Here is a 23,055-nt window from a genome sequence, read left to right as displayed (position 1 = left end):
TTGGCAAAGCTCCTGTTAAATGTCCAGGAGATTGATGGACAGACACCAGATGTTTGGCAACAGCAGACACAGGTGAAACTAAAAAAAAAAAGTTGGAGAAAGGAAAGATGGGGAAGGAGTGAGGTCTGGGATGAAGACCTCAAATGCTTTCATTATTAGCTGTCAGATGCCAGCGTTAGATAGAGACCGGTCTCGAAACGTTGGGTCAGGACTCCAATCTCCAGCCACAGCAGAACGAGAGGGGCTGTGGAGGAAAAACAATTCACTGCTGACAGGCGATGGGAAGAACGGTGGCTGCTCTGAAGCTCGTCAACACAGACATGCAGGTTGGATGAGATGCACAATACAGCGGTGTGTGTGTGTTTCTTTGTGTCCGATTGGATAAACATAACTGAAGTTACTCCTACAATCACGCAGGAGAACACTTGCACTAAGCAGGGAACTCACTTAAAACAAATAACTTGAAGCAAAGTCCTCCTCACACATGCACACACAGCTCAAACAAATCTGCAGGATTTTATTTCTTAGGAGCATCATTCTGAGAGCTATCACTGCATTCCACTCAGGACACAAGGGCCTCTCTTTCATCTCTGAGCTAATGACGTTCCCCCTGCACTATTCACTGAGGCCTGTTTAATGAGACGTGGGGGGAGCGACAAGAGAGAGGGGGTGGCACATTGACCTGCCCTTTATTGAGAATAATGGAGCCAAAATGGCTCCCATCGGCTCCAATATTTCCCAGGTGGCTGTTCATTTATCACTGGGCCTGCGCTACCTGAGAATCATAATACAGACGGAGAAAAACATTCGACTCCCCATTAAAGGCCTCTCAGCTAATGCTGAAATATCTGTGGAGGAAGAGTGGCATCACAAACGTAATTTCCTATCAGTCAGAATGCACCTCGTCTTTGTCTTAGCATTTCCAGAGTACCCGCCTGCTGCAGTATAACTATTTAGACTCACATTGAGTGTAGACATACTGGGAAATGCAAAAAGTAAAGATCAACCGAAGGAGAGCACATTTTATGGGAGCAGGTGTGAACGACAGCGTTCATCTAACGTGCATTTTCCCCATCCGTTTCATGATGAATTCAAGCGATACGCAGACTTTTCTCAGTCTGAGCAATGCAGAACACATTACTCATTCAGCTGAATTCAACTGCTCAAGAGCTTAAAACAAAAAACACAAAAATGAGCAGTTCTGTTTGCAGTTGGCCAATGTTTTACAGCCGCTCTAAAACATCCACCGTGCGGAACTCTTCCCAGACACCCGACACTGACTGGGTTGGATTTATCTATTTTGCTAGCGTCAGCTTGAGGCCAAGACTGCTTCACAAAACATCCCCCAAGGAATTTAAATCCAGCATTTAAAAAAAAAAAAATCCCTCCCTCTCCCTCTCTATTCCTAAATGGAGCAAATGACTGTTTTTTAACCATCTGCTGTGCAGGTTAAAGTTACTACCTTTGTCCACTTTTGGCACTGGATGCCGTGGGTTTCACTGGGAGGCAATATGCTGTGATGAAAAAAAAAACGTATGAGTCACAGAAATTCATGATAGCTTTAGTCCCAATAGAAAGTGGTGTGCTGGTATCGCAATTCAGCTTCCATTGGATTGTTATAGCCCTCCAGCTTCCCCTGTCAGTGAATAACAGCTCAATAGTATCCCGTTGCTTTTAAGTGTTGTGAGCTGTGCAGACAGATCTCTGTACAATTGGGACTAGAGCGCACATTGTTGTCCTTCAGATTGATTTTCAGGAGATTTTATTGGAACTGTGAAGAAAACTTTCAATGGGAAATATCTAGTAGTCTCCCAACGTGAGAGTTATTTCTCACAAACTTCCTTGCGGCTTCCATGTCTTGTAAAACAGTACAAATTCAATTTCAGTCACCATCTCAGTCTAACTAAACAATCCAGATAGAACACAATGCTGCATGTTAATCTCTCTAGTTATATGACCAATCTTGGCCATAAGAGCATGACTTAGTGTTAACATATTAAAAGGCAGATTTGTTTACCATCAGTGTGGGAAACTGTTGATAGTAGTTAAAGGTGTAATTCAGTATGAAGTGATCATTTTATTTTTTGTCTGCCAGTGACCGAAAATATCTTAAATGCATCCGTGGTTTAATTCTGCAGCCAACTGTTGTTGACTAAAATCATAAACTACAAAGATGCTGTACAAATTGGGTCTATTTAATCTGAAGGGAGCTGAATAATCCCATTTCAGCAGCATTGAGTCAATGACCCATTACCTTAGCCAGATTGATGTCTGTTGGATGTGAGAGGTTCTTAAATAAAGAGCTCAGTGCTGGCGTCCAGTGATCGTTGATAGCGTTTGAAATGGGGAATCAGAGCCCTCAGGCTTAGCTTATGCGCTCTAATCCTCGTGGAGAGATAACGCGAGGAGGCCTTTAATGTGACACACACGTACCGAGGAGCATATCCACACGTCACAGCATGAAGGAAACAGTACACTGATGCATTTACATACACATACAAACCGATATCGAGCTGTCGTTGTATTTGATGTTATCTCTGACACGAACAAAGAAGCCCACACTTCCCCGCACACACACACACTCACACACAGGCACTGTCAAGACACTTACAGTGTGGTGCCAGATCTGAGACATCTAGGTTATCTGGAAACAGGACTTTATCTAACGTTTGTCATCACTTCACTGAACTGCAGATCCGCGCGTGTGAGAGTGGGACTTGGCTTTCCCCTGTATTAGTCCTGAGTGTTATCATTCCTCCAGTTGTCAAGATGAGCACATGATGGGTTTTTTTCTTGTTCACATATCCCTTAATTTCCTATTCGCAACTCAGGCACCAATCAGTGTTTCATTTTACCCTGCTCCTTCTTCTCCTTCTCTGGGCACCTTACCAAGCAGTGCTGAAGAGCCAACAATGAAACATGTACAAAGAGCCAGGAGCCGGAAGGCTCTGACATGTAAACAACTCTCTATAAAGCATTTGCAGCCACGCCCGAACAGACGCGCACTAACATATCAGATCAGCTGCCTGACCGGTGCTGCAGCAATCAATCTCTATTATGTATGATCTCTGTGATCAAGGGACGTATAAGAGCGCACACTTGCATACACAATCCTCCTCATCTACCGAGGATCTGTGGTCATTAAACCAAATGAACTGTATTATGCACAGCGAAGCAGCAAATCCACAGTCACCAAAAACATTGTCTGTTCAGTCAGAATGAGGATAAGTTTAAATATATATTATCTGTCCTATGAGATGCCATTAGTGTGCAAGAATGCTATGTTGACATGCAGGGGTTCGAACCATTATTTGATGTTTACAATCTAAAGTGGGGAATGAGAGGAAAAGGGGGGAGCAACTGAGACAAAGGCTTCACAGAAGAGGACAGAGTTCAAGAGAGAGGCAAACAGAGATGAGCACAAAGAGAAGCAGGAAGAGAGCAACCAGCTGGGTAGTATTTATGCAAATTCTTATTTAACAATTATGAAAATGAATGAGGAGAATAGAAATAGAAAACTTTGAATAAATGGCTCCAGCTACACAAAAGGAAGATAATGTGAAATGAATTGGAATTGAAAGGTGTTCTGATGATTAAGATCTGACAGCAACACAAAGGCTTTTTGCACATGAGCAGTAGAACGTAACGGGCATCAAGCGGAGCTGAAAGGGGCTTCACATATGCAGGTATGGTTCTGGTTTCAGCCGTTTGATGATTTGGCCTTGAGACAAAAATAAAACTTAGACAAGTGTTGCCCAAGACCTGTATTTAATTAGCATGTAATTTCCACAGTGTTTGTCCAGTTTGCATGGATTTGGTTGGCAGGTGCAATGAGACTCAGACTGAGGCAGACAGGGAGAGGAGTCGGAAGACAGGTGGCTGTGGAGAAGAAAAAAAAAGGAAGACGGCTCATTAGGAGAAATGCAGGCAGGGGCAGATCTGCATTTTACTTCTCCTCTGTAATTAACAAATGGATTAATGAGAAAGAGACACACGTTTCTGCCAAAGCCATCGCAATTAACAAGCGGAGGGATAGTTTGTTGTTCCATGGCTGCTTGAGAGGAAGCAGAGTGCGGTCATGACGTTCTGCTTATTGAATTCCTGTCTCTTTGCATCTTGCTCCGTTCCTTTGTCATGCGCTTTCGGCTTTATTTTTGCGGCGCCGCGCCAACTCTTAAAAATAACCTTGTGCTTAAACTTTTCCATTAGCTCTCACCTTGTCCTGAATATGGCAGGAAGAATATGGTAAAAAGAAATTGACTGTAGTAGTGTTTAAGACGTGCAATTTCCACAAGTCTGTATTTTTTTTTTTTGGCTGATTTTGTCACCCGTTTGAAAATAGATATGATGTCACGATGTGTGAATTATATTTTCACACAAACTCTGAAGCTTTCATCTTCGACTTACGCTTTGGAGCAGGTTTTCTTTTCTCTGTTATTTCGCATCAATTCAGATCTTTTTGAGAGTTGATTTTAGGCTTTTAGAGGTTGACATGAATGGGGTGTTTCTTATATGGGCTGCTTTTAACGAAAGTTAACGAGAAAACGACCTGGTAGAACACTACTATCTCGTTTCTTTCTCAAGTAAACTATAAAACTGCTGATGAGAATTTTCTGTTAATAGCTAGGGGGAAAAAAAACAATAGCTTAAGGGTTTCGACTTCCAACTTCTCCTGCAAATGCAACATGATTTGAAGTTGAATTTGAAATTGTGTGGAGACAGAGATGAGAAAGCTGGATGAATATATTCTGAGCTGGGAGTGTGGCATTGAAAATCTGAATATTTTCAAACCCAGGGGGCCCCAATCAAAGTGATACTGGTGTCATTTGAACTGGCAGTGACCCAATGTTTTATTTATTTTTTTCTGAATAACAGAAAAACTAAGACTTGTTTTGTTCATAATGTGTCACTTTTGATGGGCGGGGCCTTCATTTGGACACTTATTCTTCTTTTCCTTCCACAGATCACATCATTAGATCATTTACAACACTTAACAAAATGTCCTACCTACGCTTTACTGATAGAAAACAATACAAATCAAATCCATAAGGCTTTCCTTTCATGTCTCGTAAAAGAGGCTTTTTTCATCACACTTGGATAGTAAACTTCAAATGAAAATTTCTGTTTGTTTTCTCTTAGCGTGCTAATAGTGTCAGCGACAACATCCCACTCACACATGTCCCTCTGTGTCTCTTTTAAAGTTTTATGCTGTTTTCATTCAGAACTAGTAGCAATTCACTTAACTCTTCTTTCTTTTCAGTTTTAACATTCCTTTCATGTCGCTGTAATGAAAGCACTGCATCTCTAACCAGAGAAACTAAAGTCTTTTTAGTGTCGTCAGACGGAATAATCCCTGCCAGGTTCTTAATGTGAAAAATCTGGAGGAAGTCTTAGTTTAAGAACTTTGAGTGCTTTGTTTTTGTTTGTCTAAAGTTTGTCAGATGGGCGGGTTTTGGATCAGACTTTTTTTTTCGGAATTTCAGGGTAAACAACTTCAAACCAAAACTGATGCAAATAAGATGCTCAAAATAATGAGCCGTTTCCTGTCTTTGGCCTGGGAACGCAGACAGCACAATGTCCTCACGTGAAGAGCAAAACCAACAGCTTGTTTGTCCCCATGTGTGCCTTTCTGTCGTAGTTCATCAGTCTGTGTGCGTGAGCGGACAGCAGGTGGTGTGTGTCACGGGTGGGTGATGCAGTGGTGGGGGCAGGTGTCATGCGCACAAGGCTCGAGAGGAGGTTGGTGTGTCGTGAGGTCTGTGTGTAAGATAAGTGATGATGCGTGCTGGCTGGGTTTGTCGGCTTGAGCCTGTTCCTGCTTTTTTTTCTATCTTTATCTTTTGATCACACACACTCACACACACACAGTCAGGTATATACCGTAGACAGCTAGCTCTCCAGGAGGACAGCCAGTTCTGAGATGAGCATCAGAACTAACAAAGATAGCACAGGTGCTCAGCATATAATTGAATGAAAACAGGAATCGTGACCGTTGCATCGGTTTTGCATCTCAAACAAAATGTGTGCAAAATGATTCATCTGCGTTAAACATTATTGAAGGATAAGCTTTTCATTTGCTTCACATAAAGTTCTGCAATTTACAGTTCGTTCCCCTGGGATCAAGCTGGATTTCTTTTTTGCTGCCATACCTCTAATTTTTATAGGCCCCTTTCCCTTGTCATGGAGACTCTGTGGGCTCAGCAGAGTGCTATATAATGCGATGCACCATAGCTTGCATTGATCGCATCTCAAGAAGCATGTGTTTTATGTGCTATTGCCTTTTTTTTTCTTTTTTTTTTTTGTCTACCCTCACTTTGTACAACATGCAGCACTATAATCTATATATGGGTGACATCAGTCTAACATCAGAAGCTGCTGTCTTGTAGATCAAAGATATTCATGAATATCTAATTCAGTTGCTGTTGAATGTCAGCATAGAGCATCCACAAAGGCTGTGCTACAAGCCTGAGTGCATCACCCAGTGTCAATGTTTGCATGTTTGGATGTCCACAGAGTGGAAATGCACAGCCTACATCAGCACACAATCAGCTATGGCCTGTCGTCACATCAGCGCTTTGTGTTTGTAAATGAAGTGAGCTATCATGGAAATCTCTTCACAATTCTGCCACATGCATGATCGCACATTTTAAATGATCAAATCAAATTGCAGCCAGTGGCGTGAAGATAAGAGAGAACATAGAACATTTTGACTTTGCATCCTGCTTGAATTGGTTACGGAACCATTTGAAATAGAACGTAGAACATCTTAACCATGTTTGACAGCAGTCTTGATTTGGAGCAATCTATTTTGGGACTGTCAAGGTGTTAAAGAGTGCTTGGCTCAAATATGGCCAACATCTGCAGTGTTTTTATCCATCCATCCATTTTCTTTACCCAATGATTCAAGTCAGGGTTGCAAGGGTTATGAAGCCTATCCCAGGTGCCATTGGGTGAGAGGCAGACACAAAGTGCCACAGAGACACAAAACAGACAAACAACCATGCACGGTCACACTCACTCCTAGGGTCAATTTAGAATCACCAATTAACCGAACATGCATGGTTATGGGCTGTGGGAGGAAGTACCCAGAGAGAACATGCAAACTACACACAGAAAGGTCCCGGCCAGGATTTAAACCTCTGGCTGAGAGGTGACGGTGCTAATCGACAAACCACCGTGCGGCCCTAATTTCAAAGTGAGTGTGTCAGTCCAGTGTTTAGGATCTTGGTTTCATACGATTTATGTCAGACTAATATGTTTACGTGCATTTGAGAGACAGTTTTTGATCGGGCTAGCATAATAATCAGATTTTTCCTTAATGTCATGCAGTCATATTTCTATCTATATCACCTTCAGTTGTTTTTTTTTCTATTTTTTTTTTGCTATGCAGATGAAATAAGATGATAAAAATATAGAATGAATGACTATGGCAAAAAAAAGTCTGTTTAATACAAGAAGAAAATGGGGTCTGGTATTGCATTTATTTGCAGACACATCCAGGCAACACACACTAAATAGTTGAACACCCAGGTGTTTTAGCTCTTAGCTAGCAGACATCTGTGTCTGGCTCAAGGGCAAAACACTGTTGTGCTTCCTCCAATTTAAAATGTCCCTTCTTCTCTGTGAGAGAAACAGGCATGAAGAGGCTCTGAGGATAATTTCAGAATTGTAATTCTCTGAAATTTTGGGGAAATGCTTTCAGTATCTTTCTGCTTTTAGCAGCCTGTTTCGCTTATTTTACCCTCCCTCTTCTTATCTTCTTTCCACTCGTTCCTTCCATCCAGCTGTCGCTCCTCTGCTGCAGACATTCATTTGTATGGGGAGTGATGAGGTCTGTCGTCTGAGGAAGGCTTCTCTGCCTGATTGTCTGATAAGATGTCTGGTTAGGGTTTTTAAGAGGCAACGAGCAGGTGAGAGAGCTCCATCAAGTGAAGAAGCTCTCATATGTGCCACCATAGTCCTCAAAGTAGGGAAGTGGAAGTGGTAGGGATGCCCAGCAGTTGATATCTAATTAGTAATTTATTCATTTAATCCAAGTTTTTTTTTTGTTTATTTTTCTCCGTCCTTTGAGCTTGCATAGTGGAGAAGCATATATGTTTTATGCTTCAGAGATGTGTGGTGACACATGCAGTGGGCGAGAGTAAATAGGGGCTCACATTAAATCATCTTGGATTTATTCACAGGCCAGTTTTGTAGTTGTGGGGGGCTGGGCACACATACGCACTGACAGTACAGTAAGTGGTTCTGCCCCAGCAGAGCTAAACAAGGCCAACAGTCTGCAGTTATGGACAGTAAATAGAGCAGAGCACTACCTGTAAATAACCAACAACCCAGCCTCATAAATCCTTGCTACGTGTGTCTCTTTAACGCACACAAACACAAGTTGTGTGTACTATACAAGCAGAACTTTTTGAACCTGCACATTCCTCAAATCTTTGTCTACATTAATCAACATTTGTTTAGCCTATTTTTGGGCATGTGTGTCCGTGTGTTCAGCAAGACCTGGCCTGAGCATTAACCAGAAGGACCCGACCTCTCACTAACCTTTCTGCTTTCCCCTCCCGCTGCATGCCATCACAGGTCAGGTGGTGCACACAGTTTACGCTGGCATCCTACCCAGTAACCTGATCAAGGTGGGCTTTCCCACCAGCACGGAAATCGGAGGGGCTGGCCTCAAGCCGGGCGAACAGGCCTAAAATAACATTGCCCGTTGATACAGGATATTTGCTGGTGGGGGTGTCTCGTGTAGAGAAAATTGCACAGGTTTTCTGCGCTTCCCTGTGTGTGGGGCAGCACAGCTGAGGAACTTTCACAGCTCACAAGGTCATAGAAGGATGAGGCTGTTATATAAAAAAACACAAACGTTCTGCACTGTAAGCGTGGGTAAGTTTAACATTGGAGCTGCTAACGTGTCCTGAAGGCTGAAATGAAGGCAGAGAGGTGCATTGATAAGCATTATTTAAGTTTTGCTCAGTGAATTCAAAAGTTGTGAGAGTGGACATTTGGAAAGCGCACATAATTGAATAAAAAACATAAAAACACTCATATAACATAAGACAATCAAGCAAAAAGAAGTTGCGGTCTCTGCTCTGAGATATGTCCGTATGTGTCTTCTAGAGAGGCTGATTGACAGATCGACTGAAATTTACCATATTAACGGGGTATACAAAGCTTGTTATCAGCTTTCTTAAAAAGTGCTTTCTCATGGCGGCTATGTCCTGCTAAGGATTCAGCCAGCGCACTGTGAGCACACCAGCGGAGGAGGAACAAATCTATCCAGCTGTCACAGCAGTGTATCGGTGTGGTTACTGACCGAAGTTACGCTTTTAACTTTGCTTCTCAGAGTAGGCGCACAATACTCTGCTGGCTGGCTCTTTGCACAGAGTATCCATAGTGCGTAGTACCTCCAGTAAGAACAAACACATACGATCCTGTAACAACCACAATACAAGATCGTTAACTTGGCCTATGATTCCACCGAGCATACATCTGATCCTCTGAGCGGGAGTGTTGCGAGATCTTCTGTTACATGTTAGTTTTGTTATTCACAAAACGAATTTCTTCTTCATCTGACACTGAGAGAAGATGCACTTCTATGATAAAGATAGAGCAATTAGCTAGTTGTCAGATACACAGTTATAAGGCATAGTTGGTTGGTCACATCACACTGTGGGCAGCCAGGGTCGGCTTTTGCTTACCTTAAATACCCACTCTACTTGTCCACTGCATCATAGAGCTCTGATTTTAAAGTAGAAAATTGATCAAAAACTGTTTAAAACTCCAATCACACAACTCAAATCAAAAAAAGATGAAAGATTAAAAAAAAACAGTTTTTTATTTATGAGATAATCAGTGTGTGTTTGTCAGGAATAGTTGAGTTGTAACATACGGTAAAGGTCTGTATAGTGGGTGTGTTTAAAAGAAAAAAAAAGAAAACACGAGGAACAAATTGAAGGCCCAGTCATGAGTGTTCCCTCTTACTGTCCTATCATTTTCTTGCTGCATGATTCATCATGGCTGACGGCCACTGAACTCGTTCAGTAGGGTTGCTATGGTGACACAGCAAGAGAGGAAAGAGGACCTGTGGCTGGCGAGACAGCTGTGTTTATCCCCTGCCGGGGATGCAGCTTTCACACCTGGTGAGGTAACCACCCACACGCGTACGAACAGGCACTCACAGGGAAAGTAAGCATGAGTGAGAGTTTCTGAAAGTCAGGGCAGCACATCTGGCTTTTAAAAAGGTGACACTTCCAGACGTTCTAATGACGACAGAGGACAGAAAAACAGTAGTGTAAAGGTGTTGGAGTTGTTCCTGCAGCCATGCTTTGGTGAAAAATATGATACTTCTTTCTCATAGGGCTCCCAACTTGTCCATTTTATCCACCAGTGATCTCACTAGTATAAACTTCCTCCTCCTTATTCTCCTGTTTTTGTTTTTTTTTTGTTGTTGTTGGTCCTTCCCTGCATCCTAGACGTCTTCTCTTTGACTCGTATGGATTTGGGGTCTTATTCCAGGCAATACTTGGGCTTTCGAAAACTCAATCAGCAGGTCCGACATGCAAACAAATGGTTATGCATGCTAACTGAAAAAAAAAGCCACTTAACAGCAATATCATTCTATAATTATTCCATAGTTATAAGTAAAGAATCTTTACAAGCCTGAGAAGGACACGGCTTACCAAGGAAATATTCTTGACTGTGAGAAGTAACTAGCACATTTTGCATCATTATAAGAGGTTCTAGGGAATTCAGTGATTGGCTGGCCTTGATCGTCTTTTTTGTCACCACATGAATTGTTACTGTGCTGGGATATGTAAGCCGGTTGTCAGTGACACTCAGGTCTCAGCCTCTCACACTCTGTATCCTCGGTTAGAGAAGAAATGCACGTCTTGACATCCCTCCCTTTAATACGTAGAAAGAAACGAAGCCGAAACTTTTCTTCCCTTTCCTTTTCATCGGGTTCAGACAGAGTTCTTTTAAGACTGCGGTGCCACCTTGCAGACAAAATTCACATGCAGCTGTCACTACAATTGCCCCTTGGAAGCAAACTGTTTTTCACAAACAATTATGCTCTGTTGTGTTTAACACTGTCTTTTAAAAAGCGACAATCACAAACATCATCTTAATGTTGAATCAAAAGCCATGTGCCACATCAGTGCATCTTATTCACACCCTATTTATGTAAGCGGCATGAGTTGAGAGCTGCAGTTTTACTGTATGTGCTTCTCACAAAGGTGATTGCATCAGTGTGTAAATTTTTCATCCACATTATGCATGCCTGTCACTGCCGTTACCCGGGGCAAAGGTTAGAAGAAAGCAATTTATACATTTAATTATTCATTAACTCTTAAAATATGCTGCATGATAATACCCCAAGTGCACTTCTCAGTTCCATGCTTTTACGAGATAATTCAATTCCAAATGATCTGTTTGTTCACAGCAAATGTGCATTTGCCCACTAATGTTTTTCTCCTCACTAATCTGTGAAATTTATAGACATATAATTGTAACATTTATGGAGAAATAATGAAGGCTTGTGCATGGTCAGTTAACTTTGCTTGTGTCTTTAAAAAAGTAAAATCTCACCAAGGTTATAATTGCGCCGTCAGTATCCGAGAAGTGACGCGGAACAACGATAATTTATGTTTTTGTTGTTTCTCAGGTGGATAATGGACTGGCTCTTTTCTCAGTATCGTAATGGCTCGTTTGATTTATCATTTGCCTCTGGAGATTTTAACAAGAAATTCGTTTTGACCTAGAAGCTAGAATTTAAATGGTGTCGTAATTATTTACAGCAGTGATTAATAATCATTGCGTCAGTTTGCATAAAATACTGTTGGGTAAAACAGCTTCTTTAGGATATTGCCGGCGTGGCATTTTCCCTCTGAGCAACATTCTAATACAGTTTAGAACACTTTTCTCTCGTTGCACCGTTTATTTCCAATCCTTTCTTAAAACTAAATCAGGCAGGAAATGGATACTGATTAAATTAGTCTTTTATTTCAACTATTACGACCTCACTGTCACTACAACTATTCTTATTCAACCTTTGCAGCTTATTCTGAATCTTTTTTTCTTAATCAGTTGTTAATCAAAGCAAGCTTCTAATAAGCTTCTAATATATAATTTCCCTTTGGGATGATTAAAGCATTTTTCATTTAATTTCTCGTGCTTGTTGTGAGTTATGTTTCACTTCAAAGCAGAGAAGTTCAAAGCAAGAATTTAACTTTTGGAGAAAGTGAAGCGCTGACTTGAGTTTCATTGTCTTCTTTTCAGATTCTGAAGCCTGGCTTTTTTGTTTTCTGAAACAGGTGTTAAAATTGTTTGGCAAAAAGGAAAAAAAACGGGCCAGACACAGACCACTGCCCTCTGTGTACCTTTTAATGTATAATTGACGGGCACCGTTCAAAATAGTGTTGACAGAGGGCAAACTATCAAAGAAAAAAATCCTTTGTTTTACTTGTAAATAAGTCTTCAGAAAATGGGTAAACTTGGATATTCCACATGTTAAGTCAAACACAAATGTGATGCACGCAGAATGAAACACACTACTTATGTGATGTGTATAGTCTGATTCCCTTCATAGCTTATATATCTACTGAGTATGAAATCACTTTCAGTTTAGCTCTGTGGTGGGTTCAAGGTGTTGAAACTGTTTTGGGATGAAACAGCCTCTGTTTGCTTCATTATCATATAGTAAAGCTGTGAGCTGTGAGATTCCTCAGAGACCTTCCATATGAATGTGCCTATTTTTATTTGTGAATATAAATCCTGCGACATAAGAGTGTGAATTTCCTGTTTCTAAGTTAAAATTAGATTCGCTTTGCAAAGAACAGTTTGTGTCAAAACTCCTGTGCAGCGTAGGAACACCCAGAACGACAACACCAAGATTCAATGAAAACTGGTGTCGAAAGTTGTTGCTCTGTCAGTTAGCTTTTCAGTTTAAAGCAAATTTCTGACATCGAGGGGAAAATACAATGTGTGGGAATGTCTTATTTATCTTTACATAAGTACATAATTGAATGTAGAATCTCAAATACATCGTGGCATTTCATTGCTGAGTGCCCTCTTCAGACCTGGCTTTAACATGTGTCTTGGGTGATTCAATCAGAACCATCAAACACAGTTATGAAAGCACCATGGACAGCATGTCTATTTCACATTTCTTTTGCAGCCTTGAAAAGACTGCTTGAGATTTGCTTGGCTTGTGAATGGAAACCCAGCAAATGTTTTTTTCCTTGCATCTCATGGGCACACGATTTGCTATGTTGATGACAGTCTGCATTAGTGGTGGTGCATGTAGTTGACAAAAATGATGGTTTCCAGAAGCCCATATATACCATAGTGGTATATTAGGGTGCGGTAGCTCTGCATTTTACCACCAAAAACAGAATATTTCAAGATGAATAAACAGGCCTTCTATTGCAGGCCTGCTGGATTAGAAGCCACTGGATTGTACAGGTGTGGCTAATAGGCATCATGCCCTGATGCAGAAAGACACACACTGGAAACAGATTATGGTATCAGATTTATCCTTCACCCAGTGATTTGCTTGGAAACAACATGTGCACAGTGTGTGCCTTGATTAAGCAGCATTTGGTTCTACAGCGGCGGTGGAAAGACAGGACAGGAATGAAAGGACAACAAGGCAGACGGCCAGGGATAGAGGAAGAGATTGTGTTCACTTTATCCGTGTTTGCTCAGTTTAGCGTAGGGCAAATATTAGCCTGTGTGCTCAGCAGCCGTTCTTCTCTACTGGGCTTCAACCTCACACTCTGCGTGCAGAGACCAAAATAAAAATAAAAAAGAGAACGGGGAGAGAGTGTAGAGGATGATTGAGAGAGGGACAGTTATCAGAGAATGGATGGAGAGAAGAAAAGGGAACGTAAGAAACATTGAACAGAGAGCAAATGATGGCAGAGAATAAAGAGAGTTGTAGTTAGAAAGTGGGCAGTCTGAGCAACCATCCAGCAGCCTGTGGTCCAAATCAAAACAAACCATAAGAGCACACTTAGGAATAGGAGTTATACTGATGACATATATAGCTTCTGTACTGCTGCACTTAATGGCACATGTCTGCCACAGGTCATTTGATGGATGCTCAGTATTTATTTTCCTGTACTTACTGTCTAAGAGCTTTTCTTCTCCAGGCAAAGAAAAGTGCACTATTTAAGTTTGTCCATAAAAAAACAAACCAATGGTTTATCGCAGGCCCTATTGCAGGCAGTATGCTACAAAAGGAGCTGAAAAGCAAGAGAGCGAAAACATATAGATTCTCAATGCTCAACAAGAATGTTTGTGGCTCCGATCTGATCTCACGGAAAGGTGAAATGAAGCTTGCACCACAGAAGCATTGTGAGGAAAAGGCGGTTAGAAACTTTGTCTGAATTAATGCAGAAGTTTCTAGTTACTTTGTTGATTTGAGATATTAACAAATAGTAACAAAAGTCTACATTCAGAGGTGTGATGGGATATTGGTGCAGAGGCATGACTGCAAGGCAATTAACCAGAAAGCTTGGGTGTGATTCTCATACAGACTATTGTTCCACTGTGTTGTTGTATTTCTTTTTTTTTTAAGCTTTTATTCGTTTCAGTCAAGGCACCAAAAATTATTAGTTAGGTTAAGGAAAAGGTCATGGTTTTGACAGCCTGATACAAGTGTAGTAATGCATATGTAATTTCATGTAAATTCCCCAACCTCTGTGACAACAGCACCGATTCACGTTAGCCGAGACAATGGTGCAAAAGCTCGTGGCTTTCTGTGGTGCCAGGATGTAATTTCAACAAATTACACGCCTCCTCCACATAACGCAGTGTAAAGAGGCTGCGGTCATGTTTCTGCAAGACCAGGCTGTGCAGCTCTGTTGTGCAGAGCAGAGGAATGATACAGAGACTATAGGAGAAGGAAAGTGAAGCTCTAAGGACAGGAAGTAGAGAGGAGCAAAAAGAACGGTGACACAGAACATTTCGCTCTTGATTCTGTGCGGAGGTCACAGTCATTCCCTTCAATTTCAGCCAGCTGCCTGCCTCGCTTCTCCTAAACAGAGGAACAGGCTGCACCAGAGCACACACACACTTCAAAAGATTAATACACACATCTCTCCCATAGTTACACACACAGTCACACAGCCACAATGTTTAAAAAAAAAGAAGAAAAAAAAAGAGAAAGACTGAAGGAATCGCCAGTTCAGTTTTTTCAGCCCTGTAGACTCAGGGGTGACAAACAGTGTCAATGAAAAGAGGAGTCACGTCTCTCAGCCATACAAAAGTCTATTTACTAAACAGATCAGGCACATCTCGTCCTTACCTCTTCTTGTGATGCCACATATCTGAATTTTCATAAACATAATGGGACATTGTTGAGGAGATAAAGCCCTTTTCTCTAAAGAGAATTTAATCTGCATGAATGCTGACTGTTTAATTGTATCCACATCACGTGTTGCAGTAACACGAGGCAGTGAGAAGAATCTCCTGACATCGGTGACCACTTCCAGGTGTTGGTGGACAGCTGTGTAATGTTGAACTCATTTTACAAAGTGATATATTAGCAAGCATTTAGGGATTTTAAAAACATCCGAAAAATCTCAGCAGTTTTCTCAGAGCTGTTTCAATCCATCTGTATCATCATGTCTAATATGGGACAAGTGATAAATGTTGGCCTCATTACAGCATCAAAAAAGACAGACGATGCCAAGCCACTGAATTAACCCATACAATGTCAGAAAGGATTATTATTGTACAAAGCCTAAAAAAAAAAAAAAAAAAAAAACTCCCCATGCACAATATTCAAAGACTCGACTATCTCATTTCACAGTTTGCTGACTAGATTTACGCTGCCAGGCAGGAATAATCTACAAATCTATTTGTTTTGGACAATAAAGCGGCCATCTCTGTCAGCCACAGAGTTTTCTGGGTATCACGTTTTTCTCCCAAATCATTCACAAGAGCCTGTGGATCAACTGGATTCTACCAAAGCGACTGCAGTCAACCGTAATGAGCCTCTGAGGAGGGGGCGAGCTGGAGATGAAGGCAGACGGATTAGAAAAGTACAAGCCAAAGGCCAAGGTATTTTATCTGAGGACATGTGAAGGTGAGGCAGTAGTCCTTCTTTGTTGAAGAAAGTAAATAATATCAAGAAGTGTTCTGATGGAAAGAAAACCCATTTCGAAAAGAAATCCACTGTAGAAACACTGTGCAGCTGCTGGAGTTAGCCAAGCATCCAATTCTGTTATAAAACTGATGAAATGTTGTCTGAGTCACCTGCTGTTGCTGGGCTTTGTTCCTAGGACAGTGGCCAGTCTGATTAGGTTTTGCGACAGATACAGGGATTATTGTCATATCTTAGAATCTGATGAAGGATTCAGGAGAGGCAGAAGATGCAAAGGTTAGCAAAAGAACAAAAACATCACATAGAATGCGAGACTCAAAGGCATCGTAAGCTTCTGTGTATCCCATTAAGTCCCTTTAATTGACAAATATCTAGAGGTGTCTGGACCAACGTGGTAAAGCGATGAACCGTGGGTGGACAGACATTGATTTCCACTGGCAAAGTAACAGAGACTCTTTCCTGGCTTGTCCTTTAGGACAACACCCCCACAGCTCCAGTGCTGCGCTTCCCAAACCTTTATTAGCTTTTTCTTCTTTTTTTCCAAAACATTTCTTCCTTTTGTTAACATCCTTTCCTCATAGCCCCACTTTTACTGCCTTTTTTGTGCCTCTGTCAACTATCTCTTCCATCCTCCATCTGTCTCTCGCTGAGGCCACTAAGGTGGCTTATTCCCCTATTGCCACAGGCCTGTTTTATCCCTTTTTCATATGATAACGCAGTGGAAGGCTGACTGGCCAGCTATGATGGATGCTGTAAGTTGAGAAGTGTCACACTGCACAGCTCTGAATAAAAAGGTCAGGGTAGACTTTCTGGAACAGTGCTTTTCTCTGGCCAAGTGGTCAGATACGTTTGATATCCTCATAAACACGCTCGCAGCGTACTGCTGCGTTTGTCAAGTACCACCATGAGCGCCAATAGGAGGTCTTGCTCTGCAGCCACACACACCGTCGGCTGTGGTGACTTTGATAAGAAAACTATAAAACTAGGAACGAACTAAATAAATCAGTAAATAGATTATGCTTAAGCACCATAGAAGAAGAGCTGCTACTTGCTTTGGACACGCACGATTTTTTAAGAATTCTTTCCTTCGGGAGCAGTGATGCCGGAAAATAGGACGGTGTCAAGAAGTGACTGAGGGGGTTGTAAAAGTAGTAGGAGCTGCTGTTTCAACGCGCATCGTTGGGCACCGTGTTTTCCTGACCTTTACTGGTTCACACAGCTCACAATCGAACCGGCATTACTATTTAGCTTCAGTAATCATGTTGATATGAATAAAGTACCTGAGTTCCCAGTCGTGACCATCCAGATAAAGAATTCTCACCCAGCTTTGTAGTTCACTATCTCTTTAGCTCTACATGTTATTACGCTCTTTATCTTTATGACACAATTTCTACGCATTGTGTTAGCAGTTTGTTATCCCCCCAAGTGGCTGAAAAATCCCTTAATACGGCTACAGGCAGACTTTCAGACCATAATCAATATATATCATCGGAATCACCGCACTCAGTGGATTTACTCTAAGTATGTGATTGAGTGAAATATTTTAAGTGTTTCATATAACAAATGGAAACAAATAGAGGGTTTATTTATCTATTTGGTTGACTAATTGGCCATAAGAGCAGTGTGAACTTGTCCCACTTGTCCAACGCTTCCCTCTGTACCATCAGGTGGATCTCAGCCACTTTACATGGCTAAATCTGTGTGTGTATGTTTGTGTATCTGTCCAGCAGCTTTTTGAATAAGGTAGCGGTGTGTGGCCGACTTTAGCATAACCTTGACAAGGACATTCACATGTTAGCATGCAAGTGTGCGTGCGTTGATGTGAAATGGCCATTGTGCTGGAGGACACCATCCATCAACAGTCCCAGTGGTAAACATCATGGAATCAGCTCCGTGTGTATTGTATGTGTTGTTTTTCTACCTCTGGAAATCAGAAGCCAACAAGTTTTGGTGCAAGCTTATATCAGATGTACGTAGAGGACGGTGTTTCGGTTGATTTATGTTTCCCTTTCTCACTCTTGAGCATAAATGTTGCCTCCTGTGCAGCATTTTGGCTCTCTGCCGGGTAATGTGTACTCCAGGACAAATAGGCAAGCCCAGCGTGAGTCATGCTCTGATGGGAGATTCAGATTCCGACGCGCGCACACACACACAAACACACACATTCACACACCCACACCACATTAGTCTAAATCATTGATTTTTCAATGAGATCTGATTCACCATTAGAGCAGCCAGTCCTCGTTGTCAGTGCAGGGAAGAACAGATGACCACTGTCACTGAAAAGAGGCAAAGAAAAGGAGGAGTTGAAGTGAGGGAGGGAAAGAGGGAAGGAGAGGCTAAAGTGCTATTAAGATGAAGAGATGTGTGGAGGAGGGGGGGGGGGCACGCTCAAGGTGACTGTCGGAGACCACGGCAAACACATACAAATGAGTTGGCTGAGCAGCGGCAGAGAGAAGGTGTGGTGAATGAAACCAACCACATCCTCTCTGTAAAGCGACAGTTCTCCACCGCCGACCAAATGAAAATGACACACATGTAGCTCCGTCTTAAACATCTCTTGAGGCGAGCGACGAGTTAAGCGGGGTAGACATGAAGTCTGAGCTCCTGATGACAGCACCTCGGCTCCGAATTCCTGCAGGCCCTCTGGGTTTTCCTCTTTGTGCCACAACACAACGCTCCGAAGACGCACAGTTGGAGATTTACCCGGCAAGAAGTCTCCACGTTATGCAACCGCCTATTTTTCTTTTCTTTTTTTCTTACATAACGCTGCAGTTTCTAAGTGGAAGATTAGCCCTGCTGTACTGTTCTTCTTGTAGCAGATGCCACAGCCGATCTCCTATCGCAGGCATTACGCATACATTTTGACAGGCTGATTACCCATACTGAGCCAGAATTACCCTCAAAGGCGAGATGCAGAGATATCTGATGATGGAATATGAGCTCAGTTGCAGAAGCCCGTAGGATAAAAAGATTCACCAATATTCATCCGTTACCGCAAATAGCACATGCATTTTAACATCAATGCACACATTCGGTATATAAGTTATAGAGCTGTTCTCATGCTGGAAGTCTGTATGAAACATTAAGTCAGCCTACACCACAGGGAAGTGTCAGATGTATGTGCGCATAAGGATAAAAATTGATTGCTTTTCATCGAGCATCCTGTAAAAATCTATTTATCAGTCATTTCTGTTCACTCTGCTCCACTGGCTGATTCATAAACTCATAAATATTGCAGCTCTGCATACTTACGCTCGCATGTCAAGTTAGGCTCAAGTAGATACAGGCTGTGATAGATCATTATTGTGGAAATGAGAAAGAAGCTGACGAACAGTTTGCATTTCCACCACCCGTGGGACTGTTAATATGAAATCTGTCAAACCGAATTATCGGCATCAGCAAATTCCTGAACTGGTCAGCCACTTTTCTGGACAGTTTCTTGAGGCCCGTTGATACAGCGAAAATGCAAAATACCTCGGCTGATTTAAACAGCTGTAACTGTCTCAAGCAGGGTCTTGCTGAATCCACTTTTCTCTGTTGTTTTTGCCTCCTAATTCACTTGCCCGGCATTCATGTATCAGATCTGAGAGGGGAAAGCAGAAAGAATGCAAATACAAAAGAGTAAGATGTTAGTGGGGATGAAGCTGTAGGGTGTGTTAGAGAAGAAGCCAAGTAACTGAGCTGTCAGTTAAGAAATGAAACAGAAAGAAATCTTTCCAAACTGCCTTCATATTTCCCCCATGCCCCCCCCCCCTTAATTGACTTCCAGTGTGCTGAGAAGAAACAATGAGATCTTGACATCTTCAGAAGGAGCTTTGATCTCAAAGCACCTGAAGACCCCAGAGGATCATCGAGGTTCCCCTTGTCCTTGTATCGCACAGTGTCTCACTCTGCCCCTTACTCCTCCTCCCTCCTCCCTTTTCTCTTCCTTTTCTGCTCAAAATGATCAGCTAGAGCTCTCTGAGGCTGCCAGATAACCCTGATACGCACACGCCAACTGCAGCCTCTGCCTCATTCTCATTCCCTTCTCGACAGCAGCTTTTACCTTGACGCGCTCTCGCACACTGCAAGGTCATGTTGAAATATTTCGGACGGAAATGCTCTCGTATTCCAGTACAGCTGCTGTGGCTGCCACAGAGAATTCAAAAGCCAATTTTCTTTGTCTTTGAGAACATAGAAGGAGAAACTCAGAAGAGAGGATTAAAGAAACTTTTCATTAGATTCTTTTGGGGGTTTTTGTGGTTAAACTGTATAAACTCTTGTATGGGAGACTAATCAGCGTTTTCTGTTCTGCAAATATCACCTTTTTTGTTATATTAAGATGTCAGATATTTAGTGAGGACAACAAGATTGTGCTTTAATAATTGTAATGGTGCTCATTTCCCTCCTGTGAAGCTCAATGCAACAATACCAGAAATGATTTTGGCTTTAGTTAAAACTCATTTTGAGTTGCAGACATATACCCAGCCCCTTCCCATTGTTGATCCTTGAATATTTTATTGAACAAAGAGATAGTGTCTTCCTTGAGCACTTGAGATAGAAATTGGATGTAATTTAAACTGTTTCATCCATTTCCCCTCTAGTCTACAGTGGACCCCCTACCTACACCACTGATTGGCCCAACAAAGAAAAAGAAGATGAGCTAGCCTCTAGATGAAAAAAAAAAAAAAATGTAACAATCTGATATTAGCCAACATCAGCAGCAGATTATGGACTGCTAAGCAGTACTTGAGAAGCAGTGGTGTCTAAAGAGCAGCCAGGGATTATTTAAGTTACCTTACAGTCCTTTAATTTCATTGTTGCAGGCTTGACTGCACCCAGTCATTCAAAGAGGGGTTTTTTTTTCCTTCTGTTTTCAGAGATATGTTCGCTTAAGAGGAATAGCCATTAAAATGTCATTACTGCTTCAATAAAATCATTTTTAAGAAAGCTCTGGTTCCCAGCGGCTTCCCGCCGTAATGGGCTCGATACATTCCCTCAGTTCAGAGAAGAACCCTAATGTTGCGGAACACAAATGCTAATCTCTCTGTAAATATCACTAAAATTCCCTCCTTCCCTCTGCTTTTCAGTCCTAATAGTGGATTCATTCTGCTTTGCCCTGGCAAATTGAATTAATTTTCCAAGCAAAGGTGTTGTGATTATTCTAAGCTTCCTAGTGTGGGATGATCCTGACAATTCCATCCAGAGATATTTCTCTCTCCATTTAGTTTCTCATAATGCAGCATCTCAAAGGTAACAATAATCTTAGCTTTGATTCAGTTTTCATTCTTGGGTGCCTTTTCAATCGCTCCCTGACAGTTTTCATTTTTAAGTCTGAGAGTCTATATTTTGCCGTGCATGGGGAGAGCGGGCGGAAAGACTTGCGAGGGCCACTACATAACATGAATCAATTCATTAGGTGCCTAAGAAGGTGGAAGCACTTTGCTGTTTTTCTTTACAGAATGAGATCATGTGTTGAGAAGTCCATCAGGCACCACTGTGGGCAGCTCAACCAGATCTGGTATGGGGAAGAACTACGTGGGAAAGCTGCCCGTGTTTCCTGTTGGACTTCCACATAGAGTCTTCATGTTTATTCTCCTACTTCTTACACTGTGTCTTAAAGGATGTTGATCCCTGTATTGCATTAATCACACTGGCCAGCAACGCCTTTTGAGCATGCTCAATTAATACCCTAATCAGGGCTGTCATCAGTGCACAGCCCTATTGTGTCCTTGGCTCAATGCTGTACATGATACAGCACCAAGGAGCACATACGTTGGGCTGATTACACTGATCATTAACTTACCATACAACCCCTCCACTTATTTACTTAATTAACTTGCATTTCGCAGTTCTTTTAACATTACTTTGTTGTATTTTTCTTTTTTGAAAATACTTAATCAGCCATGAATAATGGAAAATCGCTGCAAGCAAAAGCCACACGCTCACCTCTAAATATCTTGGCATATGGGAAGTGGATCAAATAAATGTACATAACTAATGAGATAATGGAATCAATGGCATTGTAGCTGCAGAGGGCAGAGAGTGATGTGCAATTCTGACCCCACCTGCAAAAGGAGCTCGACCTCTACTGGCAATCAGGAAGTGTTCCTGTCTGCGGTTACCGGAGCAGAGTCTTACAGCTGTGCAGAACAAAACTGCAACAGAGGATTTACTACCAGACAGACAATGCGTCTGTGATGGTGCTGTCCGGTATGTGCTCCAGTCTGTGGCTCTCTGGCAGACTGTAACTCTGTAAATGACTTTGACCTTTCCTGGGACAGAGGACAAAAACCACAGAGGGAGAGAGAGGAAGTGGCGGGAGAACAGAGTGGAGTAGGCGGTTGACTGTAATAAACTGGAATCAGTGGGCGGCTGTCAACACTAATAGATTGAAGAGGGGAGGGGGTCATCCGGCTGATGAATACTAAAGGTGTTGGAGTCCTCAGTGAGTGCTCTCTTCTTTACCAGCCTGATGTGTGTGAAATGTGACGCTCACAAAGTCATCAGGCTGCAGAAACAGAAGGGCTTCTGGTTGACTGAAAGAAGCATTCAGGACAACAAAACAGCAACCTTACCTCATGTATAAGTATAGTGTAATACACAGCAAGAAGAAATTTGACTTTATCTGAATGCAGTGTAACTACGGTCAGTGTTAGCAATCCATTTGTTTACTCCCTTTATCCAGTTCAGGCACATGAGTAGCAGTAAAGAGCATTTCATTAAGGGTGGCTTTAAAGGTGGATTTTGTCATTTTGGCAATTAAAAAATTACCAAAGTTACAGAGTTTATTTAATCATGTTTTGGCTCTTTTTCAGTCAATTCATATCTTTGCGTGGTGAAAGTTGCATTCCCTTGCTAGGAGCTTCCACTCTGACTCCAGTTACTGTGTTTTCACTATCACACGTGTCTATGCTGTTTAAGGCGGTAGTTTATTTGCTAGTCATTGCCAGCGCCAGCTACTG

The 23,055-nt window shown here is 41.9% G+C and overlaps 1 protein-coding gene across 10 annotated transcripts in view; it reads left to right on the top strand.

The window, feature by feature from the left end:
- Positions 1–23,055, top strand: part of nrxn2b (neurexin 2b) — a 694,839-nt gene that overhangs the window by 625,735 nt on the left and 46,049 nt on the right. The gene's annotated exons all lie outside the window — the stretch shown is intronic.

This window comes from Odontesthes bonariensis, chromosome 19 (genome assembly GCF_027942865.1).
Source record: "Odontesthes bonariensis isolate fOdoBon6 chromosome 19, fOdoBon6.hap1, whole genome shotgun sequence".
NCBI classification, from domain to species: Eukaryota; Metazoa; Chordata; class Actinopteri; order Atheriniformes; family Atherinopsidae; genus Odontesthes; species Odontesthes bonariensis.
Note: the sequence above shows the minus strand (reverse complement) of the source record. Positions and strands in the feature narration are given on the sequence as shown.